Here is a 22,649-nt window from a genome sequence, read left to right on the forward strand (position 1 = left end):
TTTTAGTGAGTTTGGTGCCTGGCACTCAGCCATTGGGGACTGATTAAAGGTCGATGGCTGCGGCAGCGCCCTCTCTGCGGTGATCGCGCTTGCAACTCGTACTACATCCTGGCATCCATTTTTTGCACCGACTACAACGACGTGAAGCCTGTAGTGGGCGATGGCTACTAATATAATTTGACTTTACAGACCGCAGTATCTTAAACTCAGCTTAACTACAGCAAGCGCCCGAAAGTATGCACTACTTGCAGTAACTCCGTCTTCACTCCAGATATTAGGTTGCTGTCTTTGCTAAGACTTAGCAACTCACCAAACTTAGTGAGCAGCTGGTTGTCCGCTGCAATTCCTGCACTGCTAACAGCTGTTAGAGTGAATGCACGTGATTTTTATGGGTTCAGGGTATATTGGTTTTGTTAAATGTATGTAACAGGCAGAAGGAGACGTGGCAGACCCCATAATGTATATATATTCTTGATCAGGGCGACGAGCTGAGTTGATTTAGCCCTGTCCGTATGTTTGAACGCGTGGATCTCAGAAGATATAGGAGCTAGAGACTTCAAATTTTCCTAGGTCCCTGTATAGCACGCGCATATCGAGTTTTGCTTTAAATATCGATAAATTGCCCCGTTATTTTGTTATCGATTAAACACATTATCGAAAACCAGTAATAAATGTATATCTCCTACATCTTTAAAGCTAGAGTCCAAATGTATGTTATGTATGCTTATATGCATTTTATACAATTTCGATTTTTGTCAAAATTGACCCGCCGCCCCTAATTCACCCCTTCACCATCACATTTGTAAAAGGCGTATTTCAAATACTAGTGTGCTTTGGCAAATACATATATATCCCTGATATTATCAGAATCTGAAAGTTTTATGAAGAAACTACATCCACAAGAGAAGTTATTGGACAATTAAGTTCCCTTAGTAAGCCACGACTGCAGTCAATGCGTGTTTATGCGTGCGTGCGTATATCTGTGTGTGTTCGTGTGTTTTTTTTATATTCATTTATTTACTATCTTATTATACTACAAGTTGCAAGTTGAGTTGTGGCTCGGATAGCGCGCGATGCTTGCGAGACGGCCGTAAAGCATTGCTTCGCAAGCACTATGTGCTACCTTAGCCTGGTACAGCTCGTATTCTTATTCGCTCGACTCTGCGCAGCTCCATCATCACTGTGGCCGCGAAGGTGCTTGTTAATTCCCAAGCTTCCTCCGATTCCAGCATGGCGTTGACTATGTTGTCCGCTCTGATGGAGCGGCCCAGGGCCTCTTCTATACGACGCCTCTCCTCCAGGAATCGTGCACATACGAAAAGGATGTGGTTGGCGTCTTCCACATGCCCTCGCCCGCACCAGGGGCAATCATCAGTTTCCTCGTGACCAAAGCGCTTCAAATAGCTCCGAAAGCATACATGGCCCGAGAGGATCTGCGAAAGGTAGAAGTTAACCTCGCCGTGTTTGCGGTTAACCCATGGTTCGTGATCCGGGATTGTGTCGCACAGGCGCGTGCGAATTCCGCTCCACGGCTTCGGCGACCAGGTACTCCAGTGGCACCATGCCGGCTATGACAAGTGCCGCATCATCTGAGATAGTCCTGAAAGCGCAGCTGACTCTGATTGCGCTCAGTCTGTAGATCGCGCAAATGTCCCGGCTGTACTCGGCGTTGCGATGAGCGATGTCTCTTGACCATATTGGCGCAGCACAGAGGATGACAGACCTAATGACGCGCATTAGAAGAAGACGTCGTTGTTGTTTAGGTCCCCACGTGTTAAGCATAACTCTTGAGAGAGCTCTACAAGAATCAGCTGCCTTTTTATGCACATATTCTAAGTGCTCGCGGAAAGTTAATCTTGTGTCTAACATGACGCCAAGATACTTAATCGCCCTCTTTGGCACGATGCTGACGCTGCATATCCTTATATTGGCAGTCTCCACTTTTTTGTGACTGCTTACTAGGACGACTTCCGTCTTGTGTGCCGCAAGCTCGAGCCCAGCTCCTGTCAACCAGCTTCGTATGCGATTGATACTTTCGCTGCACATATCCTCTGTATCTTTAAGCTCCTTGCCTATGGCGACGACGGCCACATCATCGGCAAAGCCAATGGTGAGCCTTGGGGTACTCCAGCTGACGCTGTATGAGTTTGGGGACCCTCACTCGTGTTGTATACCAGTGTTCTTCCTCTGAAGTAGCTCTTTATTATCTCTTTTAGATATTTAGGGATATTATATTGTGACAGCGCATTCAGTATCATATCCCAACTAGCTGTGTTGAAGGCGTTCTTAACGTCCAGGGTCGCGATGATGCAGTATTACTTCGTCCCGTGCCTCCATCTGGTGCCTTGGATGGCGGAAGTTGCCAGGCCAACAATTTTTTCTAGAGCATCTGTTGTTGACCGGGCCTTTCGGAATCCAAATTGATTTGGTGATAGACCTCCGGCGCTAGCAATAGCAGTCTCCAGTCTAGAGCAGATCTCAAACACTTTTCCTATGATGCCTAAGAGGCAGATCGGTCTGTATGAAGATGGCTCGTCTGGTGGTTTGCCAGCCTTGGGTAGCAATACCAGGTTCTGGGTCTTCCATTTTGTAGGGAATTCGGTGAACGTGCAAGGCGAGGGCTAGCTTTAGCGCATGATTTGGGATCCCGTCCGGCCCTGGAGCTGTGTTGGTTCTAAGACCTCTGAGAGCTACTAAGATTTCTTCGTCTGTAACTAAAGCAATTTGAGTGCTCGATGAGCCCTGATTTGCAGACTCGGAATCCGGGGCATGAATGGAGCTTAATCTTTCTGGAAAGAGCGTTTCCCCAATCGATTTAAGCTCCAGACGATCCGTCGGCTGCACCTGTTGACCTGCGTATAGTCTTTTAACTACTGTCTTATATGCCCTGCCCCAAGGGTCACATTCGGCTGAGTCGCACAACTCTAGTAAGCATTCTCTTTTGCTTGCCAGAATGGCCTTCTTCAATTGTCTTCTAGCTGCCTGCTAAGCTAATTGTTTTTCGAAAAACGTAGACCTACCCCGAGCCCGTTGATAGCTTCTTCTCGCCTGGATGCATTTGCGTCGAATGTCACCTATTTGTGCATTCCACCAATACGTAGGCTTTTGTTGTCGCGTTAACTGCTTGCGGCGTAACATGCTGTTTTTTCAGGCACTCTGTATTTGGGCCACCATTTGGCATGCTCTGGCCTCAGCATTACCAATTGTGCCCAGAGACTGAATGGCCTCTGAAAAAGCCGCGGGATCAAAAGTATCTAGCCGATACGATTCCCCCCACAAGGTTGACGCCTTGGCAGGTGGCTCGCCTATTGTGAACAGAAGTGCTGTATGATCGCTGCCCGTATAGCTATCGCAGTGGCTCCATGTTGCTTCCCGAACGAGGGATGAAGTGACAAAAGTAATGTCAATTGATACAGATCTGTATCCAGCCCGACTGAAGGTGAACTCGTGGTCAGTGTTGAGCAGTGCAACATCTAGTGTCGCGAAAATCTCCAGTAAGATACGGCCTCTGGCATTTGTTGTGTGGCTACCCCATTCTAACGCCCCCATTCTAACGCCGTTGTGAAATCACTGAGCTGCTTGCTGGAGGCCAGGTAGCAGCTGTAGAGCCATAGGCTCTACGTACGAACCCATTAAATGACTTAACACTCGAAAGAACATTCGTTGTGTTGCCACATACCCACAACACCACTTTGCCATTAGCATCTGTTGCCATCACCATGTCCTAGGGCAGCTGGTTCTACAGTGGTGAGGCTCACTGAGAAATGCTACGTCTATACATTTTTCCCTTATGTGTGTTCGTGTTTGTGTGTGTGTGTATGATGTGTGTGTATATGCCTGTGTGTGTATGCGTGTGTGTGTGCTTGTGTGTGTCTTGTGTAAGCAGAAAGACGCGAAAAATGATTGAAACAGCTATTGTTCGAAGGGTTCAGGGGATCTCGTAGTCGGGCACTGTCGACTAGAGCTTTCTTACTTGTTATTAATTGCGCAAGGGTGACGCCTAGGGACAAAACTTTTCGCACTTGAAAAGAAAAGGAAAGAGAAAAACCCTGACGCCAAAACTATGACGCTATTGCTCCCCTCTGTTGCACCACTAGATTCTACCACCGGGGTACTCCACGCATCGCCGCGCAGTAAGTCTCTGGTAGCTTTCGAGGTCGCTGGACACGTTGCGCCCACAGCATACACGTTTTCTTTAGATATTTCCACTTTCGCAGGGAAAAACTAGGAAAAAGCTATAGTCAACGATGGATCACAATAACATCGACCGTGTAGTGGCGCTGGAATAGAGGGAAAAAAGAAACAGCCTAAAAGTAGGCAATCCGCTGAGCAAGGAGTGGCTTAGCATAGTTGAACGCGATCACGGATGTGGCAATCCCAAATCTGCATTAATAACAGGAGAAATTGTCACTCTCACATAGGCCATAAAATAACTGTTCCCAAGCGATGACTTGCCGCTTCATGGGATCGGCCATATTTCCTCTTTCTTTCGCATCTCAACCACTGACTAAAAAGGTTGTATAAAATTTTCGCTGTGAAGTGGTGAAAAGTTGATTCGAGAATTGAACAAAAAAAAGTTTTAAATTGAAAGTATAATTTTTTTTGTGCAAGTGCCGAACTAATTAAATCGGTAAGAAGATAGTAGTGGCATTTCATTAAGTCAGTATATATGTGTAAAATCATTTCGCACAAAACTCTTTGCAGGTTTGGCACCCAGTCAAAAATTTTTTTTTTTTGCCAGCGTGCAATTAAGTCTGCAGCCGCGTACACTAAATATTCGCATCGCGCCGTCTGGATAGCCGCATCTGCGCACAACTAAACATTCGCATCGCGCTATTTGAATAGCTGCAGCTGCGCGCAGCTATATATACGCATATCATTGTATGGCTAGCTGCAGAATACAGCCTCTTATATCTTCGCACCTGCCACGCATCTGCATGTACTTACTGCTGCACACCAAGCATCATTTATTATTACATATACATTTTTTTTAGCACATCTTGCAGCTACACCGAAATGGAAGCGCTTTCATCGCGGGATATCACTGTTAGTGAAGCACTATTACATATTTAGCAATTTGCATATTTATTTTTATTATTTGCTGTCAGCGTTAATATCACCCGCTGCATTAAAAAACAAGTAAGAAAATTCTAGTCGAGAGTGCTCGACTAGATACTACCCTGAACCCAACAAATAAAAATGCCCATTTAGTATGGCTGAAATTTCAATTTCGATGTATTTAAAAATATAAATAAAATACCAAACTCATTTAATAAAATATGAAAATATTTTGAAACAATTAAAAAAAATTAACATCAGTTGCATCGACCGGGATTCGAACCGCGACTTCTCGATCGAGCGTCATGCTGCTAACACACTAGGCCACCTCACTCCCGATAGTGGCGCTGGCAAAACTCAAATAGATTCACTGCTGCAGCGCCATCTACCAAAACTGAACGAAACTAACTGCTGATGTGATTCTTAGAATCTGCTAGAATAACCAAACTATTAAAAACGCACATAAAGTATAGTTAAAATTTCAATTTCGGTGTATTTAAAAATATAAATTAAATAGAAAACGTATTTATGAAAATATAAAAATATTTTGAAACAATTAAAAAAAATTAACATCAGTGTTGCACCGATCGGGATTCGAACCGCGACTTCTTGATCGAGCGTCATGCAGCTAACACACTAGACCACCCCACTCCTGCTAGAGGCGCTGGCAAAACTCAAATAGATTCACTGTTGCTGCGCCATCTACCAAAACTAAACGAAAATAACAGCTGATGTGATGTTTTTGTTGTAGCTGCTGCACGTGCGTTTGTTAATTGGCCAAATATTTGATTATTTTTTATTAATTTTTGACTGAACGGAATTTAATGAAACTTTCAGCATATGATCTACATATTATATTGAATATTTGAGAAATTTAAAAAAAGAAAAATCATTCACAATTATCTAGAGTGGCATCTGATTTGAACTTGAATGTTTTTACTCGATAAAAAAAAAATTCAAGTCTCTAGCTCTTATATCTTCGGAAATCGACGCGTTCAAACATACGGACAGACGGACAGACGGACGGACGGACAGACAGACAGACGGACAGGGCCAAATCGACTCAGCTCGTCGCCCTGATCAAGAATATATATACTTTGTGGGGTCTGCCACGCCTCCTTCTGCCTGTTACATACATTTCAACAAAACCATTATACCCTGATTTCCCATTTTCAATGGGTTCAGGGTATAAAAAGGATGTTGTTGTCGTCTTCCACACGCCCTCGCCCGCACCAGGGGAACTCATCAGTTTCCTCGTGACCAAAGCGCTTCAAATAGCTCCGAAAGCATCCATGGCCCGAGAGGATCTGCGAAAGATAGAAGTTTACCTCGCCATGTTTACGGTTGACCCATGGTTCAAGCTCCGGGATAAGCTTGTGCGTCCACCGCCCTTTAGCTGAGCTATTCCACTTTCTTTGCCATCGTGCAATGCTGTTCGCCCTGATAGCGTTGAGTTGCGCAGGCGCGTGCGAATTCCGCTCCACGGCTTCGGCGACCAAGTACTGCAGAGGTACCATACCAGCTATGACGAGCGTCATCGGAGATAGTCCTGAAAGCGCAGCTGACTCTGATTGCGCTCAGCCTGTAGATCGCGCAAATGCCTCGGCTGTAGCTCGGCGTTGCCATCGCTCTTGCCCATATTGGCGCAGCATAGAGGATGACAGACCTAATGACGCTCATTCGGAGGAGACGTCGTTGCTGTTTAGGTCCCCGCGTGTTAAGCATGATTCTCGAGAGAGCTCTACAAGAATCAGCTGCCTTTTTATGCACATATTCTAAGTGCTCGCGGAAAGTTAATCTTGTGTCTATCATGACACCAAGATATCTTATCGCCCTCTTTGACGCAATGGTGACGCTGCCGATCTTTATATTGGCAGTTTCCACTCTTTTGCGACTGCTGACTAGTACAACTTCGGTCTTGTGTGCCGCTAGCTCGAGTCCAGCTCCTGTCAACCAGCTTCGTATGCGATTGATACTTTCGCTGCACATATCCTCTGTATCTTTGAGCTCCTTTCCTATGGCTACGACAGCTACATCATCAGCAAAGCCAATGGTGTGCGCACCTGCTGGTAGTTCCAAGCGCAGTACGCCGTCGTACATGATGTTCCATAGGAGAGGCCCCAGCACTGAGCCTTGGGGTACTCCAGCTGACACTGTATGAGTTTGGGGACCCTCACTCGTGTTGTATACCAGTGTTCTTCCTCTGAAGTAGCTCTTTATTATCTCTCTTAGATATTTAGGGATATTATATTGTGACAGCGCATTCAGTATCATATCCCAACTAGCTGTGTTGAAGGTATTCCCTACATCCAGGGTCGCGATGATGCAGTATTCCTTCGTCCCGTGCCTCCATCTGGTGCCTTGAATAGCGGAAGTTGCCAGACCAACAACTTTGTTAAGCGCGTCCGTTGTTGACCGGGCCTTCCGGAATCCAAATTGATTTGGTGATAGACCTCCGGCGCTAGCAATAGCAGTCTCCAGTCTAGAGCAGATCAATTTCTCAAACACCTTTCCCATGGTGTCTAAGAGACAGATCGGTCTGTATGAAGATGGCTCATCTGGTGGTTTGCCAGCCTTGGGTAGCAACACCAGGTTCTGGGCTTTCCATTTTGCCGGGAACGTCTCTTGAATTAGACATTCGTTGAATAAGTCAGCGAACGTACTAGGGTGCAAGGCGAGGGCTAGCTTTAGCGCACGATTTGGGATCCCGTCCGGCCCTGGAGCAGTGTTGGTTCTAAGACCCCGGAGAGTTACTAAGATTTCTTCCTCTGTGACTAAAACAATTTCAGTGTTCGTTGAGCCCTGATCAGCAGACTCGGACCCAGGGGCGTGAATGGAGCTTAAACGTTCTGGAGAGAGCGTTTCCACAATCGATTTAAGCTCCAGCCGATCCGTAGGCTGCACCTGTCTACCTGCGTATAGTCTTTTAACTACTGCCCTGGGTCATATTCGGCTGAGTCGCACAACTGTAAAAAGCATTCTCTTTTGCTTGCCCGAATGGCCCTCTTCAGTTTTCTTCTAGCTGCCTGGTAAGCTAATTGTTTCTCAAAAAACGTAGACCTACCGCGAGCCCGTTGGTAGCTTCTTCTCGCCTGGATGCATTTGCGACGAATGTCACCTATTTGTGCATTCCACCAATACGGAGGCTCTTGTTGTCGCGTGAACTGCTTGCGGCGTAACATGCTGCTATTGCAGGCACTCTGTATTTGGGCTACCATTTGGCATGCTCTGGCCTCAGCATTACCAGTTGTACCCAGAGACTGAATGGCCTCTGAAAAGACCGCGGGGTCAAAAGTATCTAGCCGATACGACTCCCTCCACAAGGTTGACGCCCTGGCAGGTGGCTCACCTATTGTGAACAGAAGTGCCGTATGATCGCTGCCTGTATAGCTATCGCAATGGCTCCATGTTGCTCCCCGAAAGAGGGATGAAGTGACAAAAGTAATGTCGATAACAGACCCGTATCCCGCCCGACTGAAGGTGTACTCATGGCCAGTGTTGAGCAGTGCAACATCTAGTGTCGCGAAGATCTCCAGTAGGATACGACCTCTGGCATTTGTTGTTGGGCTACCCCATTCTAGCGCCCAGGAGTTAAAATCTCCAGCTATAATGGCCTTCCGACCCTTAGCATCCTCGGCAAGCTCATCGAGCACCGTCGTGAATTCACTGAGCTGCATGCTGGGGGCCAGATAGCAACTGTAAAGCCATAAGTTACCATATCGGCCGCGTACGAACCCATTGAATGACTTGACATTCGAAAGTACGTTCGTTGTGTTGCCGCATACCCACAACGCAGCTTTGCCATTAACGTCTATTGACCATGTCCTAGGGCAGCTGGTTATACAGTGGTGGGGCTCACTGAGAAAAGCTACGTCTATACATTTTTCCCTAATGGTCTGCTCTAGAAGATCTTGTTAAGCTGCAAGAACCTTAACATTTCATTTTACGATCAGCTTCACGGTAGGATGGGCACTTGAAGCTGCCTGCTGAATGGCCCGTCTGCTTTTCACCTTTCCGGATGCAGAGGCTACATTTTGGTGGCTTAGTGCATGCTTTTGCACTGTGACCCATCTCTCCACACCTGAAACAGGCGCCCTTTAGGTCACAGTCGCTGCCACAGTTTGCTGCCATATGACAGTAATCGAGGCACTTGAAACAGCGTTTAGGCTGTTCCACGGCTCGGATACGGCATACAACCCATCCAATTCTAATTTTGGACAGCTGGAGCAGAGTTTTAGCTTTCCAAATTGGAAGAGCAACCGTAGCTCTTTGCTGTCCACCAAAAGCTGGCCGAAGCGATTTGATAGCCTCAATGGGGAGTGAGCTATCCTTCAACTCCACTCTAATTGCCTCCAAGATCTCCTCTTTGCTTGCTAACTCATCTAGGTCCCGAATCTCAATTTGAGCCGATTCGGTAAGTGTTTTAACTACCGCTCGGTCACCCAAGGCTTTGCCTACAGCTTCGTGCAGAGCCTCAGCGCTATGCTCCGGCTTTCTATTAAGTTGCAACAAGAGGTCCCCCTTAGCTGTCTTCCTAATACCTTGGACGTCGCCGCTCAGATGCTTTAAATTTGGGTCGCTCTTCACTACGCGAAGCATGTCCACATAGCTGCAACCACCTACACCTGAAACCGCGATGGCGTCACTTCTGGAACGTTTTTGCAGCGGCTTGTGTCCCTTAACAACCGTCCAGCTGTTCGAACTCGTCTGTCGACCTGCCTGGTTGGTTTTATCGGCTGCAGCCCGTAGAGCCATTGGCTCTATTGGGTTTGCTGCGCTTTTATTGTGCCTCGGCTTTTTCGAGGGAGTTTTCCTCTGCTCAGTGGCAACTTCCCTCGACCGCTTGGGCGTATTACTACCTGCTGTAGCACTAACGCTCGCTGTTTTAGCCTTCTCAGCTACTTTCTTGACCAGCGTGGTCTGCACCTCGCAGTCTTTGACCGGTCGGTTGCAGCCAGCCTAGCCAGTTCCTCTCTCATTAGTGCATTTATATGCCGCTGCCCCCCAAATAGGGCAGACAAACCCTCTAGCGAAGCTCCTATTTGGGCTAACGCTTCTTTTAGTGAGTTGGGTGCCTGGCACTCAGCCACTGGGGACTGATTAAAGGTCGACGGCTGCGGCAGCGCCCTCTGTTGTTGCTGCGGTGATCGCTGCAACGAGGAACGACGCGCAAAAACTTGCAGCTCGTCCTCCATCCTGGCATTAATTTTTTGCTCCGACTACAACGACGTGAAGCCTGTAGTGGGTAATGGCTACTAACTACAGCAAGAGCCCGAAAATATGCACTACTTTTCGTAACTGCGTCTTCACTCCAGATGTTAGGTTGCTGTCTTTGCTAAGACTTAGCAACTTACCAAAGTTAGTGAGCAGCTGATTGTCCGCTGCAATTTCCAACACTACTAACAGCTGTTAGAGTGAATGCACCTGATTTTTTATTATTTGCACAAATGTGACGCCTAATGTGACAAATCTTTTCGCACTTAAAAAAAAAAGAAAGGGAAAGAGGAAAGCCCTGACGCCAAAAACAGTGACGCTATTGCCCCCCTCTCTTGCACCACCGGATTGTACCACTGGGGTACTCCGCGAGACCGCCGTGAAGTAAGTCTTTGATAGTTTTTGTCGTCGCTGGGTGCGTCGCGCCCACAGCAACCACGTTGTCTACAGTTCTTTCCACTTTCACAGGGAAAAACACAGATCAAGCTATTGTCCATGATGGATCACGATGACGTCGACCGTACTCTACGAAAACGCAAAACGCCGCCCTTCCGCCCATGCGTGTTTATGCTTGTGTGTGTATGCGTATGTAAATGTTTGTGTATGTATGTGTGTGTGTGTGTGTGTGTGTGTGTGTGTGTGTGTGTGTGTGTGTGTGTGTGTGTGTGTGTGTGTGTGTGTGTGTGTGTGTGTGTGTGTGTGTGTACGTGTTTCTTGTGTAAGCTGAAAGACGCGAAAAATTATTGAAATAGCTATTACTCCAAGGGTTCAGGGGATCTCGTAGTCGAGTAGTCTCGACTAGAGCTTTCTTACTTGTTTCGGTTGAAAATGTGTATAAAATAATTTTAATTATATATAATTATTTACGGATATAAACACATTTACAAACATGATTAGCAATAATAATAATTATATATAAATAATTATATATAAATGTACTTATGTATGTACATATGTATGTTCATACATAGTACATCTGTGTAAAGTGGTTATGACAGTCCGTAAGACCGACCAAATGCAAATGCTTTGCAGCAAGAGTAACGCACGCAGGTCACAAATTCTCATACATGTAGCAAGGGACTACAAGTGTGTGTGTACTTGCCCGTCGCGAAATCATATTCTTTATGCGTATCAACGCTTTCATACCCTTCCCACGAATAACCATCGAAACGCTTACATGTTGTTTACATGAGCGTGACAAACGCTTTTATGATTTCGGTATACCCTTCACTCAAAAGGAAAGAGCTGGGATCGTCGCGAACAATTTTCAATTTCTGTGCGCTGCTGCTATAGAGAGAGAGATAGAGTGAGAGAGAGAGTAGGACAAATAGCGCAAAGCGCATACATGATCATTTCGTTTGCGTGCTTGGAGCGCACTGAGCCAGCCAATACCAAGCCGAGCGAATACGAAGTTGGCCGGGACCTGCTAGACAGATGTTGCGGCGTGGAAAAACGTTGCTCTACATGTCTATGTGTTGTTTGGTCAGTGGTTTGGCGCGAATTAAACGGAGAATGGGTGGGCAACCCAGTTGCCAGAATGTTGCAATTAACTTGTAGAATACTATTGACTAGCGTTCGGCCACGGAGACAAGATTTGGCGTTGCCCCACCACTGACTTTTCGCATTCCAGTCACCACCGACTATAAAAGTGTCACCCAGAGAAGATAGCAGGTTGTTGAGATCTTGCCCAGACCAGATGATTTGCGGCGGGCAGTAGATTGAGACAATATTAATGTGACTGCCATTTTGAAGGCTGACTGAAACAGATTGATGCGAGTCGTTAGATGTAAAGCGCATAGCATAATGGCATATATATATATATATATATATATATATATATATATATATATATATATATATATCAAGAAGAGAGTTCTCAGTGAGAGTTAACAGACGTGTTTATTTTTGTGCTCTGCAATTATTATTGTTTTCTTAGTTATATGGTAATGTTAAATTTCACATAATTGCGGTTCGGTTGAATATTGCAAATATCTATATTTCCTGTGCAAGGTTTGATCCGTGGTTGGCTTGTGTTTTTAATAATTTGCTTTTTATACCCTGAACCCATTTTCAATGGGAAATCAGGGTATAATGGTTTTGTTGAAATGTATGTAACAGGGAGAAGGAGGCGTGGCAGACCCCACAAAGTATATATATTCTTGATCAGGGCGACGAGCTGAGTTGATTTGGCCCTGTCCGTCTGTCTGTCCGTCTGTCCGTCTGTCCGTCCGTCCGTCTGTCCGTCTGTCCGTATGTATGAACGCGTCGATTTCAGAAGATATAAGAGCTAGAGACTTCAAATTTTTTTTTAAAATGTCCGTAATTACAGCGCGCATATCAAGTTTATCATTAAAATTCGTTAACTCATCCCGATCTTTTTTTATCGATAAAAAACCTTATCGAAAACCAGTTATAAAATTATATCTTCTACACCTTTATTGCTAGAGTCTCCAAATTTTTAATGTATGCTTATATGCAATTTATACAATTTCGATTTTTGTTAAAATTAACCCCCCACCCTTAAATTCACCCCCTGACCCTCACTTTTGTAAAAAGCGTATTTCAAATACTAGAGACTTGTGCTTTAGCAGTTACATGCATATCCATGTTATAAACATAATCTAAAAGTTTCATGAAGATCGTACGTCCACAAAAAAAGTTATTAAACAATTAAGTTCTCATAGTAAGCGCTCACTGCCGCCCATGCGTGTATATGCTTGTGTGTGTATATGTATGTAATTGTTTGTGTATGTGTGTGTGTGTGTATGTGTGTGTATGTATGCCCGTGTGTGCGTGCGTGTGTGTGTGTGTGTGTGTGTGCGTGTTTCTTGTGTAAGCTGAAAGTCGCGAAAAATTATTGAAATAGCTATTACTCCAAGGGTTCAGGGGATCTCGTAGTCGAGTAGTCTCGACTAGAGCTTTCTTACTTGTTTATTTTGTGAAGTTTTGTGTGCAGCGTCGGTTCATTAGTTTCATTATTTGCATTTTTGCTTTAGTGTTTCTATTTGTTGGCGCTGTTCCCAGTTCACTCTTTCTAAGTTTTGTTAGTGTAGTGTGTGCATAATTTGCTCTCACTATCTACTGTTGTTGTATTTGCCTCTCTCGAATTTTTGATTTTCGTGTTGGGCAAGTATACTCTCTCGCTGTGTACTTTCGATCTGCTCTTTAACGGCTGTCTTTGTTGTTGACTCGCTCTCTCATCATATATTTTCGTTGCGCTCTGTAACGGCTGTTTTGTTGTTGGACTCGCTCTCAACACATTTATATCTCTCTTTGTTTTTATACCCTGAACCCATTTTCAATGGGAAATCAGGGTATAATGGTTTTGTTGAAATGTATGTAACAGGGAGAAGGAGGCGTGGCAGACCCCACAAAGTATATATATTCTTGATCAGGGCGACGAGCTGAGTTGATTTGGCCCTGTCCGTCTGTCTGTCCGTCTGTTCGTCTGTCCGTCTGTCCGTATGTATGAACGCGTCGATTTCAGAAGATATAAGAGCTAGAGACTTCAAATTTTTTCTAAAATGTCCGTAATTACAGCGCGCATATCAAGTTTATCATTAAAAATCGATAACTCATCCCGATCTTTTTTTATCGATAAAAAACCTTATCGAAAACCAGTTATAAAATTATATCTTCTACACCTTTATTGCTAGAGTCTCCAAATTTTTAATGTATGCTTATATGCAATTTATACAATTTCGGTTTTTGACAAAATTAACCCCGCACCTCTAAATTGACCCCCTCACCCTCACTTTTGTAAAAAGCGTATTTCAAATACTAGAGACATGTGCTTTGGCAATTACATGCATATTCATGTTGTAATCATAATCTGAAAGTTTCATGAAGATCGTACGTCCACAAAAAAAGTTATTAAGCAATTAAGTTCTCATAGTAAGCGCACACTACAGCCCATGCGTGTTTATGCGTGGGTGCTTGTGTGTGTATGTGTTTGTGTATGTGTTTGTGTATGTGTGTGTGTATGTGTGTGTGTGTATGCGTTTGTGTGTGTATACGTGTGTGTGTGTATGTGTGTCTGTATGCGTGTGTGTGTATGTGTGCCTGTGTGTGCGTACGTGCCTGTGTGTGTGTGTGTGTGTGCATGTTTCTTCTGTAAGCTGAAAGACGCGAAAAATTATTGAAATATCTATTGCTCCAAGGGTTCAGGGGATCTCGTAGTCGAGCAGTCTCGACTAGAGCTTTCTTACTTGTTTACATTTGTGTTTACATTCAGTAATTTGTGTTTGATCCCAATTGCCAATATTAGTTGCTGTAAAAAATCTTGCAGTTACAGGCAGGCAGTTGATTCTGCTCAACCGCAATTGATAAATTGCTGGTTGTGCGATAATATGATGCATACTAAGTGTGCAGGTCTTACTGGGCGTGATAACGACAAGATTATGTCCACTACTAAAGCTGGTAGTGGAGGCGTACGCTGGTCTTGTCCGACTTGCTTGGAAAAACAGATCAACTTTTCTAAAATGTATAGTGCTGTGAGGGCTCAATTTTTGAAACTGAAGAAGATTTCTATGCAGTTGACCAGTGACATGGCTGCTGCTGAAGAAATATTAAATCAGTATGGCTTTGAAAATCCTCTCTCTCAATTGGATACTTCTTTGTTGTCGGTAACTCCTTCTATAATAGTACCGTCACCTAATTCGCTTGCTCCTCCCTCACCTTGCGCTTCTGTTTTGTCATCGGCTCCTAATTCACTTGATCCTCCTTCACCTGGTCCCATATCTGTTTCTCCTGTTGATGCTTCTATTGAAACCCAAGCCCCTGTTCCAAAATTGGATACTACTTCTATTGTTGCTCAAAGAGTGACAATAAGTCGGTCACTCCGGGCATCACCTTATCCGTTGTCTCTCCACGAAAGCAAGTATTTCTATCTAGGCTTTCATCTGATACTACATGTGAGGCAGTATCTGCTTTTATTTCTAGCAAGATATCAGCCAATGTTTTTATATCGAAGTTTAGTTTCGCAACTCCGCGAGAAATTGCTTCATTTAAGATTAATGTGCCGATGGAATATTTTACAACCATATGTGACCCTAAATTCTGGCCACCTCACGTAGTCGTGCATGAATTCAAACCTAAGAATCGCAATAAATCAACTCCTGTTTCCTTGAATCCACCTTCGGTGCAATCAACATCAAACATTATACCAAAAAACTAAATAGTTTACATTCCTCTTCTCATATGTCCCTGGTTTATCAAAATGTACGCGGCCTAAATACTAAACTTAAAAAGTTATTCATACATAGTTTTAGTGTTCAATATGATATTATTGCTTTCACTGAAACATGGTTGTGTAAAAATGTTCATAATAGCGAGAGTCTTTCAAGTAATTTCACTATCTATAGGCTTGACCGTGCTATGCGTAGAGGGGGTGGGGTGTTAATTGCTGTTAAATCCTGTATTCTCTCCGAAGGGTTTAGCTTTTCATCCCTTCATGATGTAGAGATTATAGGGGTTAAATTAACTCTCCTATCGTACTCCTTATTTATCACTTGCTCTTACATCCCTCCATCGTCTGATATACAAGTTAATGTTCAACATATAACTTGTATTAAAGAAATGTATGCGTATGTAAATGATAAAGACTTGTTTCTGGTTTTGGGTGATTTTAATATTCCCAACACTTCTTGATCATCAATTTTTAATGCAAATTACTTTATTCCGACTATCGATCACTATCTCTTTGATGAATTGTTTAACTCTATTTCAAACCATCTAAATCGCACTTTAGATCTTGTGTTTGTTAATCATGATTCGCTCATTAATGTCGCGAGATCAACTCCTTTCTGCTTACCAGAGGATACACATCATCCCACTTTAGAGGTTTTATTCAGTTTTGATAATCCTCCCACTAATACTCCAATGCCTTCTAAGCTTAGTCGCTGTTATAGTAAATGCAATTTTGTTCTGCTTAACGAATTAATTAATTCAACAGACTGGTCTATTTTATATGAGTCGGTTGATATTAATTTGGCAGCATCGTTCTTTTATTCTACCTTAAACTCTATTTTGGATGTTTGTGTCCCTCTCTGCCGTATTTCGCCGGTTTCAAATAAGCCACCTTGGTTTACCAAAACACTTTCGAACTTAAGAAACATTAAAACCAAATGTTTCAGAAATTATAAAAAATCTGGTTCAAGTGTTGACTGGTCCAAATATTCCATTGCCAAGTCAAATTTCAATCTTTTAAATTCTAGTTGTTATGAGAATTATCTTATACGTTGCAAACGTCAGTTTGCTCGAGATCCCAAACAATTTTACTCATTTGTTAATTCGAAACGTAAATCTTCTGGTTTGCCGTCCTCATTTGTCCTTTGTGGTGTAAAAACTTGCAATGACCAGGATTCCTCTGATCTATTTGCTTATTTTTTTCAATCCACTTATTCTTCTGCTGATCTCTACAGCAACTCATATCCATATTCACTTCCTGAATTTGGGTCTATAAATGCTCCTAAAGTTACTGCAGCCTCTCTGGCTGTAGCCATTAGGACATTGAAATCATCTTTCTCTCCTAGTGCAGATAATATTCCTAGTTGTGTGATTAAAGAGTGCAGTGTTTCTCTTCAGTCACAGCTACTAAAATTGTTTAACTTGTCCTTGGATACTTCTGTGTTCCCGTCAATTTGGAAAGATTCTTTTATCATTCCCTTATATAAACAAGTAAGAAAGCTCTAGTCGAGACTGCTCGACTACGAGATCCCCTGAACCCTTGGAGCAATAGATATTTCAATAATTTTTCGCGTCTTTCAGCTTACACAAGAAACACGCACACACACACACACACAGGCACGTATGCACACACAGGCACACATACACACACACGCATACAGACACACATACACAAACACACACGCATACTCACACAAACGCATACACACACACACATACACACACATACACAAACACATACACACACAAGCACCCACGCATAAACACGCATGGGCTGCAGTGTGCGCTTACTATGAGAACTTAATTGTTTAATAACATTTTTTATTGATGTACGATCTTCATGAAACTTTCAGATTATGATTATAACATGAATATGCATGTAATTGCCAAAGCACAAGTCTCTAGTATTTGAAATACGCTTTTTACAAAAGTGAGGGTGAGGGGGTGAATTTAAGGGTGGGGGGTAAATTTTAACAAAAACCGAAATTGTATAAATTGCATATAAGCATACATTAAAAATTTGGAGACTCTAGCAATAAAGGTGTAGAAGATATAATTTTATAACTGGTTTTCGATAAGGTTTTTTATCGATAAAAAAGATCGGGATGAGTTATCGATTTTTAATGATAAACTTGATATGCGCGCTGTAATTACGGACATTTTAAAAGAAATTTGAAGTCTCTAGCTCTTATATCTTCTGAAATCGACGCGTTCATACATACGGACAGACGGACAGATGGACGGACGGACAGACGGACAGACGGACAGACAGACGGACAGGGCCAAATCAACTCAGCTCGTCACCCTGATCAAGAATATATATACTTTGTGGGGTCTGCCACGCCTCCTTCTCCCTGTTACATACATTTCAACAAAACCATTATACCCTGATTTCCCATTGAAAATTGGTTCAGGGTATAAAAAGGTGGAAGATCTGATATTTCCAATTATAGAGGCATTGCTAAATTATCTGCTATTCCGAAGTTATTTGAGAAAATAATAACGTCGGCCTTTCAGCATTTTTGCAAATCGATTATTCAACCATCTTAACATGGTTTTGTTCAAAATCGATCAACATCCTCTAATTTACTTGAGTTTACTTCGCTCGTTAATGACAGCTTTGGTAAAAAAAAATGCAAACTGATGTTATTTATACTGACTTCAGTAAAGCATTTGACTCTGTACATCATCACATATTATTTCTTAAGCTTGAACGCTTAGGATTTTCTCCTAGACTTGTGTCTTGGATTTCTTCCTATTTAATGGGTAGAACCCAAAGAGTCTTGCTGAGAACAGCTATGTCTAAAGAGATTTTTGTATCGTCAGGGTAGCCATTTGGGTCCATTGCTCTTTTCCCTTTTCATAAATGACCTTCCTAGCTGTATCTCATATTCTACTATGTTTATGTATGCTTTGCCTTCCATACTCCAATGCAAATGGTCATCATCACCTTTAAGATGACCTTAATGCATTTCAACTTTGGTGTGTGGCAAACCAGCTGGACTTAAATTGTTCAAAGTGTACGACAATGACCTTCAGTCATACCGTTCCTCTAATTGCTGATTATAAAATTAGCAACATTTCCCTAAGACGCATCTATACAGTCAAAGATCTTGGTGTGCTCTTTGACTGTAAACTTAACTTCAATCTTCATATTTCTACCATCGTTAATGAAGCCAAAAGTGTGCTCGGCTTTATTAAACGTTGGTCTAAGGAATTTAAAGACCCTTTTATCACCAAGCGATTATTTACTTCGCTTGTACGTCCTATATTAGAGTACTGCTCTGTTGTATGGTCTCCTCAGCATAAACTGTGTCAGGATCGTATTGAATCGGTCAAAAAACAGTTTCTTCTCTTTGCCTTAAGAGACCTTAGATGGGACAGTAATGTACGATTACCGTCTTATCATAGTAGGCTCCAGCTGATTGACCTTCCATCACTAACCAATCGCAGAACAATTCTAGGAATTGTTTTTTTGCATAAATTGATTAGTGGTGACATTGATTCAGCCTCTCTGTTGAGTCGTCTAAGTTTTTCGGTTCCGTCCCGAACAACTAGACACTATCGGCCTCTCCACTTGCGTTTTATGTCCTTTGTGTGAATTTTAATAAATACTATCACGTTTTTCCCTTATTTTATGTCCTTTGTGTGAATTTTAATAAATACTATCACGTTTTTCCCTTAGAGCTCTCTCTTCCTAAACTTAAATCTACTCTGTCAGCTTATCTTAGGGAAATCACTCACAATGCCCAGGCATAAGCATTGGTATACATTTTTCGTTGCCAATGTTGTGCTGTGAATTCTCAATTCTATCCTATACTCTATTTCGACTATTCCCTTACTCTTTTCTTTTTGATTTCTCATTATCTGTATTATCTCTTTCGCAACTTCTTTTAATATCTTCATTTTCCTTTTTCAGTACTAAATCTTTCTTAATATTTTTTTTTCTTTTCTCTCTTTTTTTCGTAATTATTATAATTTTTTTTTCTTTTTTTTATACCCTGAACCCATTTTCAATGGGAAATCAGGGTATAATGGTTTTGTTGAAATGTATGTAACAGGGAGAAGGAGGCGTGGCAGACCCCACAAAGTATATATATTCTTGATCAGGGTGACGAGCTGAGTTGATTTGGCCCTGTCCGTCTGTCTGTCCGTCTGTCCGTATGTATGAACGCGTCGATTTCAGAAGATATAAGAGCTAGAGACTTCAAATTTTTTCTAAAATGTCCGTAATTACAGCGCGCATATCAAGTTTATCATTAAAAATCGATAACTCATCCCGATCTTTTTTATCGATAAAAAACCTTATCGAAAACCAGTTATAAAATTATATCTTCTACACCTTTATTGCTAGAGTCTCCAAATTTTTAATGTATGCTTATATGCAATTTATACAATTTCGGTTTTTGTTTACCCTTCACCCCTATATTCACCCCCTCACCATCATATTTGTAAAAGCCGTATTTCAAATACAAGAGACTTGTTCTTTGGCAATTACATGCATATTCATGTTATAATCATAATCTGAAAGTTTCATGAAGATCGTACGTCCATAAAAAAAGTTATTAAACAATTAAGTTCTCATAGTAAGCGCACACTGCAGCTCATGTGTGTTTATGCGTGGGTGCTTGTGTGTGTATGTGTGTGTATGTGTTTGTGTATGCGTGTGTGTGTGTGTGTGTGTCTGTATGCGTGTGTGTGTATGTGTGCCTGTGTGTGCGTACGTGCCTGTGTGTGTGTGTGTGTGCGTGTTTCTTGTGTAAGCTGAAAGACGCAAAAAATGATTGAAATATCTATTGTTCCAAGGGTTCAGGGGATCTCGTAGTCGAGCAGTCTCGACTAGAGCTTTCTTACTTGTTTTGTGTTTTATTTATTTTATTAATGTTTTTTTTGTGTTTTTTGTTTTTATACCCTGAACCCATTGAAAATGGGAAATCAGGGTATAATGGTTTTGTTAAAAGTATGTAACAGGCAGAAGGAGGCGTGGCAGACCCCACAAAGTATATATATTCTTGATCAGGGCGACGAGCTGAGTCGATTTGGCCCTGTCCGTCTGTCTGTCCGTCCGTCCGTCCGTCCGTCCGTCCGTCCGTCCGTCCGTCCGTCCGTATGTATGAACGCGTCGATTTCAGAAGATATAAGAGCTAGAGACTTCAAATTTTTTATAAAATGTCCGTAATTACAGCGCGCATATCAAGTTTATCATTAAAAATCGATAACTCATCCCGATCTTTTTTTATCGATAAAAAACCTTATCGAAAACCAGTTATAAAATTATATCTTCTACACCCTTATTGCTAGAGTCTCCAAATTTTTAATGTATGCTTATATGCAATTTATACAATTTCGGTTTTTGTTAAAATTTACCCCCCACCCTTAAATTCACCCCCTCACCCTCACTTTTGTAAAAAGCGTATTTCAAATACTAGAGACTTGGGCTTTGGAATATACACACATATTCACCTTATGATTACGCTCTAAAAGTTTCATTAAGATCGTATGTCTACAAAAGAAATTATTCAACAAATAAATTCTCATAATATTGCCCACACTGCAGCGCAGCCCAAGCGCAGTCGCTGCTTACTGCGCAGTTAGCAGAGCGCAGGCTTATGCGTGCGTGTGGATGCATGTGTATGTATGTGTGCACAAAAGAAGTGCAGAATGATTAGAATATCAGCTTGGAGGGTTCAGGGTATCTCCTAGTCGAGCAGTCTCGACTGGAGCTTTCTTACTTGTTATACCCTGAACCCATTGAAAATGGGAAATCAGGGTATAATGGTTTTGTTGAAATGTATGTAACAGGCAGAAGGAGACGTGGCAGACCCCACAAAGTATATATATTCTTGATCAGGGCGACGAGCTGAGTCGATTTGGCCCTGTCCGTCTGTCTGTCTGTCCGTCTGTCCGTCCGTCCGTCTGTCCGTCTGTCCGTATGTTTGAACGCGTCGATTTCCGAAGATATAAGAGCTAGAGACTTGAATTTTTTTTTAAAATGACCGTATATACAGCGCGGACGTCGAGTTTGCTTTTAAAATTCGATAAATCATCCCGTTATGTTTTTATCGAGTAAAAACATTCAAGTTCAAATCAGATGCCTCTATAGCTAATTGTGAATGATTTTTCTTTTTTTTTAATTTCTCAAATATTCAATATAATATGTAGATCATATGCTGAAAGTTTCATTAAATTCCGTTCAGTCAAAAATTAATAAAAAATAATCAAATATTTGGCCAATTAACAAACGCACGTGCAGCAGCTACAACAAATACATCACATCAGCTGTTAGTTTCGTTTAGTTTTGGTAGATGGCGCAGCAACAGTGAATCTATTTGAGTTTTGCCAGCGCCACCAGCAGGAGTGGGGTGGCCTAGTGTGTTAGCAGCATGACGCTCGATCAAAAAGTCGTGGTTCGAATCCCGATCGGTGCAACACTGATGTTAATTTTTTTTAATTGTTTCAAAATATTTTTATATTTTCATAAATGCGTTTTTTATTTAATTTATATTTTTAAATACACCGAAATTGAAATTTTAACTATACTTTATGTGCGTTTTTAATAGTTTGGTTATTCTAGCAGATTCTTAGAATCACATCAGCAGTTAGTTTCGTTTAGTTTTGGTAGATGGCGCTGCAGCAGTGAATCTATTTGAGTTTTGCCAGCGCCACTAGCAGGAGTGAGGTGGCCTAGTGTGTTAGCAGCATGACGCCCGATCGAGGAGTCGCGGTTCGAATCCCGATCGATGCAACTGATGTTAATTTTTTTTAATTGTTTCAAAATATTTTTATATTTTATTAAATGAGTTTGGTATTTGATTTATATTTTTAAATACATCGAAATTGAAATTTCAGCCATACTAAATGAGCATTTTTATTTGTTGGGTTCAGGGTAGTATCTAGTCGAGCACTCTCGACTAGAATTTTCTTACTTGTTATTTTTAATTTTATATAGTTAATATATATGCATTTAATATGTTATTTTAGTTTTCTTACTAACACCTTTTTTTCATAGCTTCACTAGTAGCACTGACCATATTTGGCTGTGAAATGTGGGCATAGCTGGCCAGACTGGCAAATAAAACACCTCCATCGGGTCGGTGCTACTAATAATATTCTCTGTACTTTGTTTAGGCTTTTTATACTCATTCACGAAAGTGAATCAGTATATTGGTTTTGTGCAATGTCCGTCTTGC

The 22,649-nt window shown here is 42.1% G+C and overlaps 1 long non-coding RNA gene across 1 annotated transcript; it reads right to left on the bottom strand.

The window, feature by feature from the left end:
* Positions 1 to 10,868: 10,868 nt before the first annotated feature.
* Positions 10,869 to 12,786, bottom strand: LOC149269514 (uncharacterized). The gene is made up of 2 exons (XR_016269802.1): positions 11,618 to 12,786; positions 10,869 to 11,559 (listed from the first exon to the last, which is right to left on the bottom strand). It is a non-coding gene; the product is annotated as an uncharacterized LOC149269514 (long non-coding RNA).
* Between the last annotated feature and the right edge of the window lie 9,863 nt (positions 12,787 to 22,649).

This window comes from Drosophila arizonae, chromosome 4 (genome assembly GCF_054131065.1).
Source record: "Drosophila arizonae isolate 15081-1271.41 chromosome 4, UAZ_ARI_1.0, whole genome shotgun sequence".
In the NCBI taxonomy this organism is placed as follows: domain Eukaryota; kingdom Metazoa; phylum Arthropoda; class Insecta; order Diptera; family Drosophilidae; genus Drosophila; species Drosophila arizonae.